A 21,654-nucleotide genomic window follows, 5' to 3' on the forward strand; every position below is an offset into this window, starting at 1 on the left:
TGTTTTCTATGAGAACCACGGCTTTTCCTTCTGTCATCTTTGTCGGTAGTGTGTCAGCCGTTCACGGTACGATCTCTAGATTATGGGCCCGAATCCCGTCGCTTGCCACCAATGTTAGAAGGCGACCTCAGAGGGGCCCGGAGGGGGCCCTGACTGCCCTGAGACCCACCCTCGAGGTATCGAGGCACTGGCGGGAGACTCCTCAGGGGAGGAACCTCGTATCTAGGATCGCACACTCGGCACCACACGACAGAGAGACACCACACGAGGAGTTCTTAAGAACAAATCTTTATCAGATCGGCGTGGTAGGATCTTTATGATCCGCAAGGCAAAAATATATACAAGTAGAGCGCGGGCTCACAGAGTCTTGGAGGGGGGTAGGAGGTAGCGGGACAGTCTTTGGGGATGTGGATCAAATGCAGGAGCGTACCTGGCGCACAGCTCACAATCCTCGAGCTGGGGGATACGCTTGTCGTCGTGGGGCCCGGCGGGGCCAAGAGAGTCTGTGGGAGCCGCGAGTCACTCAGCGGGGCTCGGGTACAAGTTCGGTGGTCTTACGATCTTCGAGGAGCCGCGAGTCACTCAGCAGGGCTCAAGCACAAGTTCGGAGGTCTTACGATCTTCAGGGAGCCGCGAGTCACTCAGCAGGGCTCAAGCACAAGTTCGGAGGTCTTACGATCTTCAGGGAGCCGCGAGTCACTCGGCAGGGCTCAAGCACAAGTTCGGAGGTCTTACGATCTTCAGGGAGCCGCGAGTCACTCAGCAGGGCTCAGGTGTTCCAAGGCGAATCTGCCGGACAGTCCCAGAGCACCCCTTGTTATAGGGCGACTCCTCTTTGATGTCCGGAGTCTGTGCAGGCAGGGGTCTTGTCACCTGGGGGTCGCTTGTTGGGGTTTCCTGCCATTGCCTTTTGATCCTTTCAGGGCCGGGTCGGGAGGAGTCCCAGACACCCAGCAGGCGTGGAGCCAGCCCGCGGGGAGGCCGGCAGGTCGATCGAAACCCACCGTCCCAGGGAAGCGCAGAGGTGTGATAGAAACTGCTCCTCCCTCTCTCATCCCAAGGGGAGCGTGATGTCCTCCAGCCGGAGTGGCGCCTCTAGGCCAGGGTCGCGCTGGGGCCGGGCGGCCATCTTGGTGCATGAAGTGGGCACGCGGGCCCGGTGTGGCCGAAGGGAGGAAGGCCACGGACGGGGAAGTCCGGGTTGGGTGCGTGTGAGTTCTGGTGGGAAGGATCGGCTAGGCCGTGGGTTTGGGGGCTGGTGTGAGGTGCAGGTGTCAGGTCTAGCTATGTTACGAGGGCCGGGTCTAACACGCGTCCCCCCCAGCTGAAAGCAGGAGAGAACTACCCATCTGCTTGGGGGTTCTCTTCGCTGAGGCGGAAGAACCGGGAGAGGCCATCGGCGTTGGCGTGGTCAGTCCCAGGGCGATGTTCCACGGTGAAATCCATCCCCTGGAGGGAGATTGACCACCGCAGTAGCTTGGGGTTTTCTCCTTGCATCTGCATGAGCCATCGCAAGGGGCGATGGTCGGTTTGGACCTTGAAATGGGTGCCGAACAGGTAAGGGCGTAGTTTCTTGAGGGCCCAGACTACGGCGAATGCCTCTCGCTCGATGGTGCTCCATCTCCTTTCCCTGGGCAATAGCCTTCGGCTGAGGAAGGCTACGGGCTGGTCTAGGCCTTGGTCATTTAACTGGGAGAGGACTGCCCCGATGCCATGCTCGGAGGCATCAGTTTGTACCACAAACTCTTTGGAGTAGTCGGGGGCCTGGAGGACGGGGGCAGTACACATGGCCGCTTTCAGGGCCTCGAACGCCTCTTGGCAGGCAGGGGACCATTGCACCTTCTTGGGCTGCTTTTTGGACGTGAGTCCCGTGAGGGGACCGACCAGGCTGCCGTAATTCCGGATGAATCTCCGGTAGTAGCCCGTGAGGCCCAGAAAGGCTCGGACCTCCGTTTGGGTAGTGGGGGGTTCCCAGGCTAGGATGGCGTCGATTTTGGGCTGTAGAGGGGCGACCTGCCCGCTTCCGACCTGGTGCCCCAGGTAGGTTACCGAACCTTGCCCAATCTGGCACTTGCTGGCTTTCACGGTGAGGCCTGCCTGGTGCAGGGCGGTCAGCACCCTCCGAAGGTGCTGGAGGTGCTCACTCCACTCAGAGCTAAAAACTGCGATATCGTCGAGATATGCGGCACTGAATTTTTCCAGCCCGGCCAGGACTCTATTTACCAGTCGCTGGAAGGTGGCCGGGGCATTTTTCATCCCGAAGGGCATCACGCGAAAGCGATAGTGCCCATCCGGGGTGGAGAAGGCGGACCGCTCCTTGGCTCCTTCTGTGAGCGCAATTTGCCAGTAGCCGCAGGTGAGGTCGAAGGTGCTGAGGAACCGAGCGGCCCCGAGCCGGTCAATGAGCTCGTCGGCTCGGGGAATGGGGTGGGCATCGGCTCGGGTGACTTCATTGAGTCCCCGGTAGTCCACGCAGAAGCGGAGTTCTGGTGCGACCCCGGGGGCAGCTGCTTTTGGGACCAGGACCACGGGGCTGGCCCAGGGGCTGTCTGAGGGTTCGATCACGCCTAGGGTCAACATTTTCGAGACTTCGGCTTGGATACAGGACCGGACCCGATCAGGGACTCGGTAGGCCCGGTGTCTCACTGGCGGACTGTCCCCGGTATCCACGTCATGGACACACCAGTCGGTGACCTTAGGGACCAGGGAGAAGAGGTCCGAAAACTGCCCTAGGAGCTGGCGGCAATCTTCACGTTGCTGGGGAGTGAGAGACGGGGAGAGGTTCACTCCCTCTACGGAGCCGTCCTTCTCTTTGGTGCACAGGAGACCAGGGAGAGGATCTGAGTCCTCCTTGGACCCATCATCAGTGGCCAGTAGGAGGCTCAGCTCCGTTCGCACAAAGTGGGGCTTGAGGCGGTTCACGTGGAGGACCCGGAGGGGGTCCCGGGGGGACTGGACGTCCACCAAGTACGTGACCTGGCTCTTCCGCTCAACCACTTTGAAGGGCCCGGTCCATTTATCCTGGAGGGCGCAGGGTTTCACGGGGGCCATGACCCATACCTGCTGGCCCGGCTGAAACTCGACCAGAGTGGCGTTCTGGTCGTACCAGCGCTTCATCTCCTCCTGACTCGCCTCCAGGTTGGCCTCGGCCATCTCTCGGAACCTTCTAGTCTGATTTCGGAGGGTCAGGACGTAACGGAACACATCTCGGGGGGGGCCTCGGGGCGCCGCCTCCCAGCCTTCCTTGACCAGGCTGAGGGGCCCCCTGACAGGGTGCCCGTAGAGTAACTCAAAGGGGCTGAACCCCAAGGATTTCTGGGGAACTTCGCGGTATGCGAATAGGAGGCAGGGGAGCAGGATGTCCCACTTACGCCGGAGGGGCTCTTCCAGGCCCGCGATCATCCCCTTCAGAGTCCGGTTAAACCGCTCTACCAGGCCGTTTCCTTGGGGGTGGTACGGGGTGGTGAACTTATAGGACACCCCGCATTGTTGCCATAAGGACTTCATGTATCGGGAGATAAAGTTGGTACCGCGATCGCTCACGACCTCGCGGGGGAAACCCATGCGGGAGAAGATTCCCATCAACGCCCGGCCCACCACGGGGGCCGTGACGGTGCGCAGGGGGATGGCCTCAGGGTAACGGGTGGCATGGTCCACCAGGACGAGGATGAACCGGTGCCCTTGGGAAGTTGGGGGGTCCAGGGGCCCTACAATGTCGATCCCGACCCGCTCAAAAGGGGTACTGACGACAGGGAAGGGTTGGAGGGGAGCCTTGCTCTTCCCTCCGCTCTTCCCACTGGCCTGGCACGTGGGACAGGACTTGCAGTGGGCTCCTACATCTGCTTTCATTCTGGGCCAGTAGAAGTGGGTCACGAGGCGACTGTACGTTTTGTCCTGGCCCAAGTGGCCTGCGAGGGGGACATCGTGGGCCAAGCCCAGGAGGAGGTCTCGGAAGCGTAGGGGTACCACCAGCACCCGGCCGGACCCTAGCTCCACCGACTTCTGTTCGCTGTACAGAAGGTCATTTTCCCAATACACCCAGTGCGTCCCCGTCTGGTCGCCTGCGGCCTGGGCCTCTGCCTGTTGCCGGGGCCCGACCAGGGAGGGACAGGTAGCCTGCTCTCGGCAGAACTCTTCTCGGGAGGGGCCCCCCTCGTGGCGCCACTGGGCTAATTCGGGCAGATCGCCTAACTCGGTGACTGGGGTGGAGTCGGAAGGCGGGGGTTCGTCACTGGCGATCGACTCTTCTGGTGGGGGAATGGGGGGACCCTCGGCTGGGACCATCCTGTCTTCAGGGGTCGGGGCGTCGTCGACTTCTCTCAGGGGGGTCAGTCGAGCCGCCATGGATCGAGTGGTGGCGCACACCCACTCAGGGAGGCCCATCATCCCTAGGTGGGTCTTGCGCTCAACTTGTCCCCAGGGGGAACTTTCCAGGTCGTTCCCCAGGAGACAGTCGACGGGCTGGGAGGTTCTCACTGCAACCTTCAGTTTACCGACCACCCCTCCCCACTCAAAGGGCACCAGGGCTACCTTACATAGGCTTTCTGTGTTGTCGGCTGAAATGACAGGGCAAAAGACGTTGGGGAGGACCTGGTCTTCGTGTACTAAATGGCTGAGGACACCGGTGATGCTGGCCCCGGTGTCACGGAGGGCTTCTACTTGGTGGCCATTGATCGTTACGAGCTGCCCATATTTCTTTGTGTTAGAGGGCAGGAGGCTCCCAGGGACCATCTCTCTATCTCCTAAGGATACTAGGGCCATAGCGGCGGGTTCCCACTCCTCGGCCTCCTCAACCTCCTTCCCCAGGGCTACATTGGCTATCTGTCTAGCAGGGGGTGCTGCGTGGGGCCATGGGGCATTCAGGGTCATTGGCGTAATGCCCGGGCTTCTGGCAACGGAAACAAGTGATGGTTACCCGGTGCCCCCGTCTAAGGGGGGGCCGGATACAGCTGGTGGGGGTGCCGGGAAAGGTGGAGGTTGGGACTTCGGGAGACTAGCCTGGGACTCTCTCTGCCCTCCCTGGTTTCCCCCCCCTCTCTGGCGGGGTGGTCCCTGACTGGCTCGGGGGTACTCTCCTACAGGGCCCCAGGAGACCCGGGTGTTGGTCCAGCTATCCGCCTCGACAGCCAGCTTTCTTGGGTCCGTGAGCTTGCTGTCGAGCAGATGCTGGCGTAGTTCCACAAAGCAGTTGGCCGCCAGGTGTTCCCACAACATAAGGTCAGTTAGTTCTTCCAGGGTGGTTACCTTGCTGCCCTTGATCCACCCATCGAAGGCGCGGCTGAAGAAATTCACATATTCCACCCAGGTGGTACCCGGGATTTTCCTGCAGTCCCGGAACCGCTGGCGGTACATCTCCGGGGTGAGGCCGTACCTTGTGAGGAGGGCCACTTTCATGTGTTCATAGGAGGTTTGCATGGAGGTGGGTAGGTCGAGCAGGGTATCTCTCCCTTCGCTCAGGAATCGTCCCCATAACCCAGCCCCCCAATCCTTCTGCGGGACCCGATGGGAGGTCATGGCGACCTCGTAGGCCCGGAACCACTGCTGAATGTCATCATTTTTGTAATATTCTTTGACCACATCCTTGGGGATGTGGACCTTCTGCTCCGTCGGGGCGGCCGCCTCCCGGTTCCCCGGGGGCCGCGTTTCTTCGCTTCTTACTTTCAGTTCGATTTCCTTCAGGCTGCATTCATGTTCCAGTTGAAGTCTCCTTCCCTCGTGTTCTTGTTGGAGTTTCTTCTCTTCTAGTTCTCCTTGTACTCGCAACTGTTCTACTGCTAGCTTTTTCTCGGCTAATTTCAACTCGCCCTCAATTTTGAGTTTGGCTAATTCGAGCTTGTGATGGTGACTTTTTTCTCTGTCTGCGAGTTCCTCCGGGGATAGGCCCCCGTCTGGTACGAAGCCTCGCACCGGGTTGCTGCTGCGTTCTCCTTGGGAGGGTCCCGCTTCGTCGTGGTGCTCCCCCGCTCCTTCTGGGCGGGGGGCTCCAGAATCCACCCAAGCTTTCAGTGCCTTTTGCATATCTTCTTTGGTGTTGAGACCAGTGGTAGCGATTCGGAGTTCCTTACAGAATTGTTTTAGTTCTTTGTGAGTGTACTCTTCCAGCTGTTCCACCTGGAACACGGTACTGGCGTCGTTTTCTATGAGAACCACGGCTTTTCCTTCTGTCATCTTTGTCGGTAGTGCGTCAGCCGTTCACGGTACGATCTCTAGATTATGGGCCCGAATCCCGTCGCTTGCCACCAATGTTAGAAGGCGACCTCAGAGGGGCCCGGAGGGGGCCCTGACTGCCCTGAGACCCACCCTCGAGGTATCGAGGCACTGGCGGGAGACTCCTCAGGGGAGGAACCTCGTATCTAGGATCGCACACTCGGCACCACACGACAGAGAGACACCACACGAGGAGTTCTTAAGAACAAATCTTTATCAGATCGGCGTGGTAGGATCTTTATGATCCGCAAGGCAAAAATATATACAAGTAGAGCGCGGGCTCACAGAGTCTTGGAGGGGGGTAGGAGGTAGCGGGACAGTCTTTGGGGATGTGGATCAAATGCAGGAGCGTACCTGGCGCACAGCTCACAATCCTCGAGCTGGGGTATACGCTTGTCGTCGTGGGGCCCGGCGGGGCCAAGAGAGTCTGTGGGAGCCGCGAGTCACTCAGCGGGGCTCGGGTACAAGTTCGGTGGTCTTACGATCTTCGAGGAGCCGCGAGTCACTCAGCAGGGCTCAAGCACAAGTTCGGAGGTCTTACGATCTTCAGGGAGCCGCGAGTCACTCAGCAGGGCTCAAGCACAAGTTCGGAGGTCTTACGATCTTCAGGGAGCCGCGAGTCACTCAGCAGGGCTCAAGCACAAGTTCGGAGGTCTTACGATCTTCAGGGAGCCGCGAGTCACTCAGCAGGGCTCAAGCACAAGTTCGGAGGTCTTATGATCTTCAGGGAACCGCGAGTCACTCAGCAGGGCTCAAGCACAAGTTCGGAGGTCTTACGATCTTCAGGGAGCCGCAAGTCACTCAGCAGGGCTCAAGCACAAGTTCGGAGGTCTTACGATCTTCAGGGAGCCGCGAGTCACTCAGCAGGGCTCAGGTGTTCCAAGGCGAATCTGCCGGACAGTCCCAGAGCACCCCTTGTTATAGGGCGACTCCTCTTTGATGTCCGGAGTCTGTGCAGGCAGGGGTCTTGTCACCTGGGGGTCGCTTGTTGGGGTTTCCTGCCATTGTCTTTTGATCCTTTCAGGGCCGGGTCGGGAGGAGTCCCAGACACCCAGCAGGCGTGGAGCCAGCCCTCGGGGAGGCCGGCAGGTCGATCGAAACCCACCGTCCCAGGGAAGCGCAGAGGTGTGATAGAAACTGCTCCTCCCTCTCTCATCCCAAGGGGAGCGTGATGTCCTCCAGCCGGAGTGGCGCCTCTAGGCCAGGGTCGCGCTGGGGCCGGGCGGCCATCTTGGTGCATGAAGTGGGCACGCGGGCCCGGTGTGGCCGAAGGGAGGAAGGCCACGGACGGGGAAGTCCGGGTTGGGTGCGTGTGAGTTCTGGTGGGAAGGATCGGCTAGGCCGTGGGTTTGGGGGCTGGTGTGAGGTGCAGGGGTCAGGTCTAGCTATGTTACGAGGGCCGGGTCTAACAATAAGCACACCTTGCACCACGGAGCAAGGGTACCTGCATTGGCGCTAGAAAGCACACTGTGTGCCAGTGCAAGGAAAGGATGGGAATGCGCCATATAATGTTAAATAAGGCGCATTCCCACCATTTACCTCTAACGCAGGGGGGCGCAGCAAGGTGGCTTGGTGTTCCGCAGTGCGTGAAAGTTTGATCAACCTGCCCCTTAGTTGTTTACCTTTCAGATGTCAATAAATCCAGTACCATTTATTTTATTATCGACAACTTCTATTAATTAAAGTACTTTGAAGCTGCATATCGGAAAGCACTATACAATGCTCTTAGGACCATCCATCGAAATACTGTTTGTTGTTGCGGGTAAGAAAAGCGGCATACTATATCACGCAGGAGCGCTGAATCACACAAACCCTAGACCCTAATTATCAAAGGGGGACCAGAATCAGGACATGTGGTCTAAAAAGGATAGAGATCACTAATAATCTTCAGTTTTTTGCGTATCAAGGATATATGGCTGACCACTTTCAGAATCAGGGATTGGGCCAGTAACCTTGTACGCCATGCATGACAGAGTGAGTGACGCCCTCCTCAATTATTAGTTATTACCAGAAGAAACTTCGCTCACCGCCCATCACCAGGTTGAAGAATACAACGTAATTCCAGTAAAGGAGTAGGAAGCCCTTGACCTTTTCCGCCCGAGAAGAATTACGCTCAGGGTCATATCAGTACCCAACGTTGCCTGAGAAAGGTTTCCAATTGACTATATGTGTATTATTTTTCTTTTGTATGTATTTTGTTGAGAGTCTTCAAAAGTCTTTGTCTTGATAAAGATGGTAATATAGGAGTCGATTGAAACGCGTCGATGCTTTACTGAAAAGTACACAATCTGATGAGTGGCTATACCAAAGAGTATTTTATAAATCGGGTAATACCTGGCACTAGCCCTACATAGTTGTTTCTCACAGATGTGTACGCTACTGATGACATAGGTTCTTGTGTTATGTACTCTCTCCCGTTTTTATTTTCATTTCATTTTTATCATTAGACTTGTACAAGATGTAATTAGGCCTGTTTTAATATTATGACACAAGTTGCATGTTAGATACTGATGGTATGTTGCACAATTCTTTTTAAGACTATATGTATATTTTATTATATTTTTTTATTAATAAATTGATCTTGTACCCTTTCACATCAGATGTTGTTTAAGATTATCTATCAGGAATATATGGTCTCACTTCCAATGAATGTGCATGGTATGAGTGATTATGAATGAGTTGAACAGATTGAGGTAATAAGTGAATCTTTCTCCAAAGGATAAATCTCTCTGTGATACTTTGTTGTTGCGGGGAAGACTTTTTTTGCAGCTAGCTACTTTAAAGTGATGAAAGAAATGTGATTATTGAACAGCTTTTAATATTGTAGTCTGTAAATGACTATGTGGCAAATAATAAATGTATTTCCTGCTAGAATAAATGCTTACATCCAAACATATGAACTCAGGCCTCCAAAGGGATATGATTAATTACATCTGCCACCATGCCACCCAAGGACTTTACTAACAGACAGGGGACTGCACTCAAGCACATCCTGAACTTCGCGCTGGTCATTTCTGCAGTGGTCAAGAGACTTTGAAGAGTTAGAAAGATGCTGCTCCTCTCAGCTACAGATTGATATATGTAATGGTTACAGAAAGCTATAGAAAATTACTTTCTTTGGACTCAATTGCCATTTACTGTGCAGTTTAACATTTTACATGAGGCGCAATTGCAATAAGAAAGAAATATGGTTAAGCGAACTTTAGTGTATTTAGTATGGGTTGGTCCAAGATTGTATTGAATAGGCCGGGGTGCTGCTACATATTTTTTAATATTTATTGTGAAGCTTTTGTTGTTTCCTAATCTTGTTTTTATGATGAATTGTTAAATTGTGTGCTTTTATGATTTATTTAAATGGAATAAAGCTTATTTGACTGACTGACTGGGTAGCAAATAGTTGACTGATTATAAGAATACTGATTGTAGCAACACTTAGAAATAGTTTTTTTGCATGCAGGAACTTCCACTTGGACAGAGTTAATGTTTTCCACAATGTATCAGTAAGCTTTTACTTTTCTTATGTCATAAAAATGTGTATTTTGGAATAGGAATATAAAATCACACCAAAGATCTGGGCGCTTTTATAGAAATGGGAAGCCTGACGCTTAAAGGGTTCACGCAGCTCTTAATAGTAAACACTTACCTGACGGCGCTTTATTGCGACTTAGTTAAATGCAGTTAATTTTTAGCAGCATTGTGTCCTATTGGGATATATAGTAATCAGCATTTGCTGTGTATTTTTCTGAAGCACTGTTTTAAACCCAACACCTTCTCGCCCCTCCGCAAGTCGTTGTAACGACTTGCAGAGTAATGGTATGCGTTGTCACAACACGGTCGTTGTTACGACTGCGTTGTGACAGCATGCGGGGTCACGGATGCGGGATGAAGGTAGTTTACCACCCTGTCTGGTTACATTCAGGGAACTAATTTATTTATTTTTCTTTGAGCACGTCATGGTTAGTGCAAGTGTTTCTTTGTTTTCACAGTGTGCTGCTTTTCTCCTCACATATTCTGCCCCGTTCCTTTACTCACCTGTCTCAACACTTCCATTCTTTTTCCAATTTTTCATTTTCTGGAGGGTTCGAATAGGTTTGTAAACAATCTTGGAATGGTAAATTAAAAGCATTTTTTTAAATGTCCGCCGCAGCACCATCTGCATGTGCATATGTCACCTTGCTGGTCCAACTATCTTCATTTTTTTCCTTTTTAGCCAGTGCTGTTTAGTATCAGCAGTAAACAATATTTTTGCTGTTGCTGCTCAGTATTAGCAGCGAGCATTGTCTTAGCCAAACAGTCACTTGACAAAGGAGAAACCTATTTGCCAATGTTTGTTTCTTAGCGGTAGCATGGTTTTTCTACTTTTTTTCTTTTCATGTAACTTGCATATGCTTGCTGTATTTCTGTGTGTGTTTTATTGTCGATTTATAAGTGATTGGATGCAACAATTAGTAGTTAGGTGGATAAAGGGATGCAAGTGGGAAGGATGAGTGGCAGTGGGCATGGGTGATTGTTAGAAATGGGGGTCTCTAGTTGGCAATGGCTGGCCACTGTCCAAGTAGGGACCCTTCTTCCTAAGTCAGAGTAAGCAGCCTACACCCTTTGACAACCCCTGCTCAACCCTGTGGTAACGTAGCACGAGCAGCTAGGCTTATCTCAGAGGCAGTGTGTGAAGCATTTATGACCATACACAGTAATATAATGAGGAACACTACAAATGGACACCACTCAAGTAGTTATAAAAAATAGGTATATTTATATAGACTTAATCACAAGACCAATAACAGTAAAGATCCACAAAACTAGAAAAATAGAGTTACTTTAAAAATGCTGCAAAAATAGCTCAAGAGGCACGTAATGATGTTCAATTCAATGCAGTGGTCTCTGCGACCCTTTTACTCACAAAGTATCTGGTTCCTGGAGCAAAGCAACAAAAAATGTCGCTAAGGAGTTGTAGCGATAAATTTCCTCACGCTAGCCAGCGATGCGTTGAATCCTTACCGCAAGGGAGGATGATGCGCTGGGTTGCGGGCAGGACAAAGCGACAAACTTCTTCACGCTAAGCCGGTGATGCGATAAAATCCTTGCCGCGAAGGGAGGATGATGCACCGAGCCTGTTGCGTGTGCGATCTTGCTGCGATGAATAAAATGGCGCTCCGCGAGGGAGTGACGATCCGGATGCGATGCGGGGAAAATGGCGAACGCTCTGCGTCCACGCTGCGATGAGCTTGATGCGATGATTTGGGGTTAGCGAGCGCTTTGGGGCCCGCTAACAAGCAATGCGACGATCTTCGGGGCAGCGGCCCTTTCCAGGCCCGCAGACAGGTGCTGCGACAATCCTCGGATAGCGGGCGTTTTCAGGCCCGCAGACAGGTGCTGCGACGATCTTCAGATAGCGGGCGTTTTCAGGCCCGCTGACAGGGGCTGCGACGATCTTCAGATAGCGGGCGTTTTCAGACCCGCTGACAAATGATGCGATCTTCTTCGGGGATAGCGAGCGCTCGGCGACAGCGGAGCGGCGATTTTTCTCACGCTCACCAGCTGCAGCGGCTCGCTAACGGGGGTTAGCGACGATTTTCAGCGCTCTCTTCTCAGCAGTAGAACTAGAGGCCATGGAACTCACAGGAGCCTCACCTGCAGATAGAAATCCTTGCTGGAAGGAAACAGGAGGCTGATGGTGGAGTCTGATGTGCCTGAGACTCCAGCAGGAGGCTAGCTCTCTTCTAGCCCTTGGGTGATTGCTGTAGCAAAAATAAAAGTTCAATCAAAGTTCTCTTCCTCTTCTCTTAAGTCCAGTAGTAACCACTGCAGGCCAGTCCCAGAAGCAGCACACAAGCACAAGGACAGTCCTTCTCCTGCAGATTCCTGTAGTTACACGGACAGAGGTTCTTCTTGTTGTCCAGGAGCAATACGAATTGTAGGGGTTGGTGCACAAATATTTATTCCCCCCAAGTCTTTGTTCTTAGGGTCCCAAGTCTCTGAACCCAGCCAGAACCAGTTCTGCCCAGCCCTGGAGCACTTTGTTTATCAGGCTGCATCCTTCCTTTCAGAAAGAAGGGGTCTGCCTCAGACGCACAGTGGGAGGTGGAGCCAGCATTCACCTTGCCAGGCACAGCCCTATTCAAGTGCAGGAGCTACCCCTCCCCTCACACCAAGCCAGGTCTCTCTATTCAACCCAGGTCTGACTCAGCCTGCCCTGTCCCTCCAAAACCAGACAGCCAATACACATAATCGCAGAGCAAACTGGAAGGCTTAGGCAAGAAAGTACCTATACTCAAAAAGTGGTAGTTTCAAACACAGAATATAAAAATAACCTTCACTAAAAGATGTATTTTAATATTCTGAGCTCAGGCATACTAAATTCGTTTTTCTACCATGTTCTGTGGGTCAGTTAGGACTATAGAATCTAATAGCCCAGACCTCCCATTCTGGCCTATGGAGAACAGGTAGCCTTACAGTAGTGAAAAACGAAATTGGGTGTAATTCACTACTAGGACATGCTACATACAACAGGGCATGTCCTACCTTACACATACAATGCACACTATCATAAGGGGGGCTTACAGGATGCCAAGGGAAGGTTTAGGGGCTGGGAAGTGGGTGCACTTCACAGCCAAGATGGCAGTTCTGGACTGCACGCAGACACTGCAGTGGCAGGTCTGAGACACACTTTACAAGCTGCTTCTGTGGGTGGCACAAAGCAGTGCTGCAGGCCCACCAGCAGCATTCGGTTTACCAGCCCTGGGCACACACAGGCCACGCTACTAGGGACTAACAGGTAAACCAAATAAGCCAATTATGGATGTACCAATTCATATCTCATCTTTACAAAGGGAGCATTCGCGCTGTGGCACTGAATGGCAGTGGCACAGCGCCCAGAGCATCTATAACCAGCAAAAACAGAGGAGCACAGCGAAAAATGGAAGGGAGACTCACGCCAATGGTGCCAGGTCTAACAGTGATGAACTATTGAGTGCATAAAGTCAACAGTGACTGAAGAGACATTATTAGTTATAAGCCAGATCCACTGTCATTGCCAATGCTTGCTGTTTTTGAAAATTGGTTTACTCCACTCAGTGTAAGAAGTAGTCTCGCTCCAGCTTAACGGTTCCAGTGGCATAAGTGGCTTAAAAAGAGAATACCCTCCTTATCTGGACTCACATAACTATTGATCCAATGAATTGGCTATATGCCTCGGAAGAGGCAAAATGCCATCAGTTATTTCACACTGTTACATGTCAACAATGGTAGATGAACATGAGCTATTCAATTTACTGAAACAACAACAAAATTGCTGAGGGGATGGGGAGCAGATCTTTAGCACCCTCGCTCTTTGAATAGATTATATAAGCGTGTGACACAGCTAAAGGGTCCTCCAGCCAGATGTATAAATGTGCCTTTTCTTATTTGTATACAAAACAACAGCTACCTCTGACACCATTGATCAATTTTTCTTTGTACCTCAATTAGCTTTTTTAATTAGCCCAGGACTGTAATTCTATACATATTTCATTTTGCATTAAGTTAACAAAACAGAGATTCCTATCACGAAAGGAGCTAGAACTAAACCCTCTCCTGTTGCTTTTATGTATCAAACATGTGAAAATTATAAACACAGGTGTTAACAGCATTAACAAGACATACAAATATGTAAATTATAAACTCAAGACATAATGTACAAAAAAATTATATCCAACGAATTACAACAATTGCACAAACGTAGAATAGTCCTACTATTTTTTCAAAAATATAGGAGTACAGGGACTTTTATGTCATTTGTCCTCAATGGACAGTAATCTTTTGGCCTTAAAGAGGTCAAACCAATTTAGAGAACTCGATAAAGGAACCCTACAAGTTGGGCTCTATTATGTCCATACTGTAGGAACAAACGTGTGTTCGGTTCTATGTAGAGCCTCTCAATAAGTGGAACCAACGCGTTTCGACCTTCTAAAGGGCACGTTTTCGTACGAAGGTCTTCATCATGGTGTATCTTTTTTCAAAAATACGACTTGTAATGCCGTATTTTCATTCACATATAGCGAGGAGATGTAGTCTCTTGATGTGGCGGGAAAAGGACTTTTTTGGACGTTCTGTGGGCTGTAATGGCTTCTGTCTTTATATCTTTGTCGGCCTGGGGAAAGACTCAAACGGTTCGTGCTTCCATAGAGTGCTGGGCTCCCGGGAAGCTGCCGTCTTTCTCGGTGTTTTCTCCCAGTTGCGATCTAATCAGTACCGCATCAGTATTGCTTCAAACCACTCGATAAGATCTAACTGCTACCATCTATTTGAATTTGCCGGTCGTGTTTGTGGCATCCAATTTCACTTCAGCCATAATGTATCTATTAGGATTCCTACCTCTTGAACTCCTTAACTGAATCATTCCCCTGTTTCTTCACTCGCTTTTCTTAGCATGTTTCCAAGCAAATTAGGAGTTGTTTTTGAACATGCACATCATCCTGTTCAAGAAACAAGCACACAGCAAAACCTCATAGGTTTGCTAAATATCTACCACCAGGAGGTAGCAGACATTAAGTGCACCCCTGCTCTCTTGATGGCCACTGTGAGTGGGATAAGAGTGTTCCAGGGATCCTCCATTCTGACATGGGGTGTGTGGTGCTGTCTGAGACTGAGAATGAACACCTTGCTGCTGCGCTGCCCTACGGTAAAAGAAAAGACCAGAAATGTGCTGTATGTATTAGATACAGAGCATTCCTGTCCTTTTCCCCTGCACCGGCGCACAATGGGCTGCTGTGCACCAAACGCAGGCACATTTGCACCATGGTGCAAGGGTGCCTGCGTTGAGGGAATGATTATTTTTGTGCGGAAAGGGAAACCTTCCTGCACAAAAACAATCCCAAGAGGCTTTTTCCTCTTTCTATGTGTGCTGCATTCTGCAAAGAAAAATAAAGATATTTCTCCTCGTAGCTCCCTTATGCCTCTCCTGTGAGGCGTAAGTTTTTGGCGCTGCCTCAGACTTACGATTCCTTGTAAATCTGGGGCAGTTTCAAAAAGCCATGGATGTTGTTGGGAACACCCCCAGCAACACCCATATAACCCCTCTTCCACGCAGTTTTCTACGTGAAAGAGGCACATATTTATAAGGCCATGAAATCCACGTAACATGGCTTTACATATGTGGATTTTCATGGCCTTATAAATATGCCAGTCGCACAGTGTGTCACCGGAACATCAAATAAGTGACATTCCAGTAGCGCAATAGTGCTGGTACAGCCTCATAAATTGAGCCCTCTGCCTCTAGGCTGGACCCAAAAACCCTCGTAGAGATTCTAACCTATGCCCTGCAGCCTGCATACAGACCTCATCAGCAAGTCATTAACCTGCTGAGCGATATTTCGAATCTGTGAAGGCAATTTTTTTTTTTTAATGCTCATTCAAATTTGAATAGTTAAGTTTGTTGTGCTGTAGCTTGAAACTATATGACAGCATGTCTGTTTATTATTTATTTACTCTGCTGTCAGTGTGACCAGACTGAGTCGGGCACAGAGATGCTTTCCCTTTGTAGGTTTACAATATTTGAATTTTGCTTTCAGTTAATGTACCAAGATGTTTTCTAAAACGTATATGTATATCTTTGTTTAAGAGTTGGGTAATAGGAGGAATAGCCGAATGTGACGAGGTTTACCATGCGTGCATTTGAGCCTGTTGCTGACCCAAGCGTCTAACCTGCCCACATATGTGCCACGTCCTTTGTTGGCTGTATTGGGCATGGAGGCACAGCAGCTGATCCTTGGTACCATGCGCTCGCAGATTTTCCAATTTATTTTAACTGGGTTCAGTACTGAGTTGCCCTGACTTGCACCCAACTGTACACAGCGTCGGCTTGGTAACGCAGGCACTGGGGCAATGCCCGAGGGGGCCGGTGTCTGAGTTCCAGCTGTGGGCTGCATTTTTGAGCAGTCTGGGGGCCGATTCAGGTGGTTTTTGCATTGTTCCGATACCACCAGTGGCCCAATGGGTGCCTGAGTGGCCTTTCTGGAGGCAGATGGGCGTTCATTACCTCCCGTTTAGCAACGGGCAGAGGTGTCACCCCCTTTCTCTCGCTGGGCTGGCCCATTAATACATGCATATTGAGCGGGGGCAGGGGGCCTGAGCAAAAGTGGCCTCACTTGTTTTCATTTGTGTTTCACCAGTGTAAACTTATCCGTGCATTTTTAATTACCTCCCCCACCCATCCCCTTTTTTTAATATAATTTCGCCAAGCAGTGTTTTGAGGAAAGGCAATATGCAAATGTGGGCCACTTTTTTTTTAACCGTGCCTGGACCGATTTTTAATCCTAATCCAACCCTGACTGTATACAGTGCAATGTGGCTGGCGCAATATGTGGAAACCAACTTCTAACATTAAGTGGTTGGTGTGTCAATGAAGTTGGTGCGGTTAGGAAAAGGATGCTAAATAGACCGAATTCGCTCGAGATTTTTTTTATTTAATTTGGGTTGTCCCCAAAAAACGCGCTTATCTTGTGGGCTTTCTACTTTATAAACACATGGTATACCGTAGGTTTTAAGCGGTAGATGTATTTCGCTTGTGTTATGCGGCACTTGTACACTGTATTTATTTTGGGCTTTCGTGCTTCAGCCGTGGCATTTATACTTTCACAACAGATGGTATGTTTCTCTCGTTTTCATTCCCCGTGGCATGTTTTAGGACTTTATTTAATTTAAGTTTTACAACAACAACGCCCTTAGCTGTGTGAAAAAGAATTTTGAAGTTTATTCTTTTTTCAGTAAAGTTGGTCAGTTGTACATATATCTTCTCCATTAAAATAAAATGACTACGTTTTGGCCCTCTAAAACAGCTGCCGTAGCCTGTGTGTTTCTCTCTAAATGTCATCAGTAGTATTTCTTGTACACCTGTAATGAATTGTAAACCTTGGAAAAGCAAATCTCAAAATTGCTGCCGTGCCTCGTTACATCTTCAGCTACGCTACATTTGCATAAACAGTGACAGGTTTACATGTGTTTGTTATTAACTTTGATTATTTACTTTATGACACATTTCCAATCTACACCACATAATTCAACAACAAACCACATAATTCAACACAGCAACACAATTACAGAACACACCACATACATCCAAACCATACTACAGAATTCCACATCACGCCACAAAATTAAGCGGCACACATCATAATTAAGCCCCACTACATACCACTCCACAACTCAAAATAAGAATCCACATGTTTACACACCACACTAAAAACCACATATTTACTATCCACATAATTCTACTGCACAGCATGTCCCATAATTCCACTACACAAATCTACTTCACACCGCACTATTTGGCTATCTATTCTGTGCAGCTCTCACCCCATCTATTCACCATGCCACATAATTCCACTACATAATCCAGTCCACACCACACAATTCCATAGCTAACAATTTCAATCCAACCCACATAATTCCACTTCACACCACATAGATCTACTCCACTCCAAAGCAAAACGCAAGGGCAATTGACATTGTCATTTACAGTGCCAATAGCTCTAGCTCTCACAAATGCGAGACCTATTGAACTGCAAATGCTTGTTTAATGGCTGACCCAAATCGCATACGTGAATAAAAAGATTTAGATTCAAAGCCCAATAGCAAATTAGCCTAAGCCAGGTATGTTATTGAATTTGAGCTCCTGAGTTTTTTCGATGTTTGTTTTCATGGTGGTTTTCTCTTTATTTTGAAAGCTTTCGTAGAAAATGAAAACGCTGCGTGCTGAAAAGCATGCATTTCGAGAACTCTGACCATTTCCTGGAAAAAGAAGCTATAATGGTTATGTAAATTATGGGGTTTGCGGAAATAAATTGCTACAGGAATTAAAATCATCTGACTGTAAATTAGCGCCAACATAATTAAACCGAATGACGAAGAGGTGAGAATGGGCGACAGTGAGCCACATTATGCAAAGTTTTTATTGTCGAACATTTTTGTTATCACTGTAATAGAAAATTAATCAGATTTCACTTCACTTCTTACCATGCATAGGTTTTTGCATGAGGGCAAAAATGGAGCAAAGTAATTCCCTCTAAATTTTCCCCATTTCCAGCCCTTTAAAATGAACTGCAAACGTTATTTTCACCAATAATTTTCCCTCATGCAAAACATCATGTACTCTAATTCAGCTCTGGAGCACGTCCTGTTTGCTAAATCCCGTTACACAAGAGAAAAAAGCATATTAGCAACACAAATCCATAAAGCAAAACAAATTCCATGGTGAAGATGGCACAATGACACGCCCACAAAAGCACCAATCAAACTAAATTACACAAACACCACGCCCACAACTTTTTCCATATATGGGCTTTGCCACCCAAACATGAGCAAAATAATAAAAATGTACAGATCATTCACGCATAACACACACACTGGTGTACATATATATGTTCACAGAGTAAACACATTTTGCACCATCTGCAAGGCACGTTCCACACATTGGGAGGCACTGAATGATACATCGTTCATTGAGTACAACACAATGTATTGCATTGTACTGTAACATTTATATTAGACTTGCTACCCCTATATGGGAACGCTGAAGCGCCTGCCTACAAGCGAAGCATGCAGTGGCGGCTCAAATAGGACGTGCTGCGGGGTTTTAGGGCGGGGAGGGTCAGGGTGGGGAGTAGTAAACTCGGACATACGATGGAACAGAGGAAAGTAGCCCCGCAGCCCGCCCTATGCGAGCCACCACTGAAAGCATGCTACATCTTGTAGGGTGGTTGGTTGGGAGCAGTGCTTAATTTGTAAAACAAAATAAGTGCCAGGGCCCTCATCAGGAGGCCACTACAGCTTGCACTACCCCTTGCCAATGCCAGTGCTGCCAATGCCAGTACTAATGCAACTACTAACCATCACACTACTGTTAAAAATCTGGTTTGCGATGTCAACATAATCGGCGCCATCTTGTCCCCTCTCAGACCCGCATGCTCCCTCAAGCAGTAGCCATTTTTGAAAGCGCCATGGCCCCTCTGCCCCTCGCCGATCACCAGCGCGGTCCCTAGGCGCTGCAAACACCCCCCCCGCGCGCTGGCCACCCCCGCTCTCTCATACATGGGCCATAAACCCTCTCCTTCTGCGCGACCCTGCCATGGAACCACCTCCCGCGCCTGACCAACACCCCCTTTTTCTCATCCCATACATGGTCATACATCCTTTCGGTAACCCCTTCCTCCATGCCTGATCGTCCGAACTAATCCCAGGCCATCACCTAGCCCTGCGGACACAGTTTATTGCCCCTACTGTAAAGGAAACACCTCACATCTAAGGGATCGCAGTAGATCAAGGCCCCTAACCCTTGTGACCTGACCAGTCGCACTCACCCCCCGGGAATAGATGGAATGCCCAGCTGTGTGATAGCCATCTCCTACTGTGGGTGGGGTGGGGACTTTCACTGTAGTTATGTGTGGGAGCGGATCTAAGCCGGGGATTCCGAGGATGCTCTTTCATGTACCAAAACAATCTCAAGAATTTGCCATGTGCTGTAAACCGATAATAAAACAATAAACCTGTGTATAAGAGGCCAGGCCTCAGAGATGCAGTTAGAGCACCTTGTGACGATACCTTGCTGTCTGATCTGATGTGTTCTCCTCCGGAGAGAATAAAACTTTGTTTCCTGCCTTCCAGTCTCCGGCGCCTGCCTCTTTTTGTTGGTTAATCATCGAATGGTATAAAAGGCGATTACCGCCGGGCAATACTTGAAAGGTTATCAACTGCCACTACCATTTAACAATTGGCGTCCCAAGCGTGGGGCCCATCAGCGACACGTGGATCCAGTGGGAGAGGTCCCGACGACAGAGTGAACGACTGCAGCGGGAGAGCTCCTGCCCGATAGACCCTCGTCTGGCAGCCGATCATCCGAACTTCACTGGTTCCGAGCAGACCTCTCTCGAGTGATCTACGGTCCTGACTGGGAACCATCAGGAGTGCCGCGGCAATAACGGAGAGTAGAGGACGATCGGGCGCTGGAGGCGGAAGACGAGAAACTGTCCATGCGGTCCGGGTAAGGTCGTGAAACACGACAAATTGCGAAACGATTGATTGATTGATTGAAAATACTAGTATTGCTTATTGATTGTTCTCCTTGAGATATTCGCTGTCTACAAACGGGGAAGAGTAGAAATACCCTCTCTTCCTTTGCAGATAGTGAAGGGTAGGTAACGCAGACTTTTGTCCCCATTGTAACCCGTCGTGCCTATTTTTATCTCCCCATTGATTGATTGTCCGAACATTGATTGTTTTTGAAGAATAGTACTTCTTGAGATATTCTCTGTTTGCAAACAACGTAGAATAGAAATATTCTGTCTAGTCTTTGCAGAACAGTGAAGGATAAGTAACGCGGACTTTTGTCCCCCATTGTAACCCGTCGTGCTTATCTCTTTCTCACCATTGATTGATTGATTGTCCGAACACTAGTTGTTCGATATTGGTTCTTTGGAGGTATTCTCTGCTTACAAATAACGTGGAATAGAGATATTCTATCTAGTCTTTGCAAGCAGTGAAAAGATAGGTAGTGCTGACTTTTGTCCCCGTTGTAACCTGTCATGCCTATCTTCTCCCCATTGATTGGTAGTTGGTTCTGCCCGGACCGCTTATTAGAGGTGAACCATCCGGCTCCACTGGAAGACACCCCTAATAAGGACACATTTTTTAAATATAGATTAGTCGCCGTAGCTTACAGCAAATTAGGGCATAAAGATCGCTATATAGAAACAAGAATAATCAAGCGAGACCAGTAGACCGATGACGGGATCCTTTTGACCCTGCAAAAATAAGAAACGTTAGGAAATAGCCCTTTTGCGAGGAATATGAAACCAGGGGAAGGAGCCAAGCTCACGGTCGAGGTAGCCACGAGGTAGATCGGCTCCGTCGCTCTCGCTGTCTAAACATGTCTACCCTACTGCCCACCCGCCCAGTAAACACGACAAAATCCTGCACAAACGGAAGCCTGCTGATACCCACCATCGACGTCACCGAACTGGGCTAGATCGCGCACGATTGGGCTATGTCATTTTCCGGTTACGCAGTAACATCCTCGTGCTCGTTGCCAGATTGCAAATATGTACAACACTCCAACAAAGTAGTATAATTATAACATTTTAATAACTTATAGGTATAACAACACGCCAACAGGGTAAACACATTAAAACACGTTTTTAAACAACTATTTACATGACAGTCCTCGCCCCTCCTTCTTCGAAATAGCAACATTGGCCTGTTTTGGGCGGTCCTTTTAGTTGGCTTTGGGCTATAAAAGACCTGCAAAATCCATCGGCCTGTGAGGCGGCATCAGTGGCGGACGATTGTGCGAATAGGCCGGAGGCTACACGCAGCGCCGAGGCCCTGGCAGCGCCGAGGTGGAGTCCACCACGTTGTACTGGTCTTCCCATTCTCTGCTTCGATCGACAGCGAAGGGTGCCCTGGCGGGGGGAGGCG

This window comes from Triturus cristatus, chromosome 9 (genome assembly GCF_964204655.1).
Source record: "Triturus cristatus chromosome 9, aTriCri1.1, whole genome shotgun sequence".
In the NCBI taxonomy this organism is placed as follows: domain Eukaryota; kingdom Metazoa; phylum Chordata; class Amphibia; order Caudata; family Salamandridae; genus Triturus; species Triturus cristatus.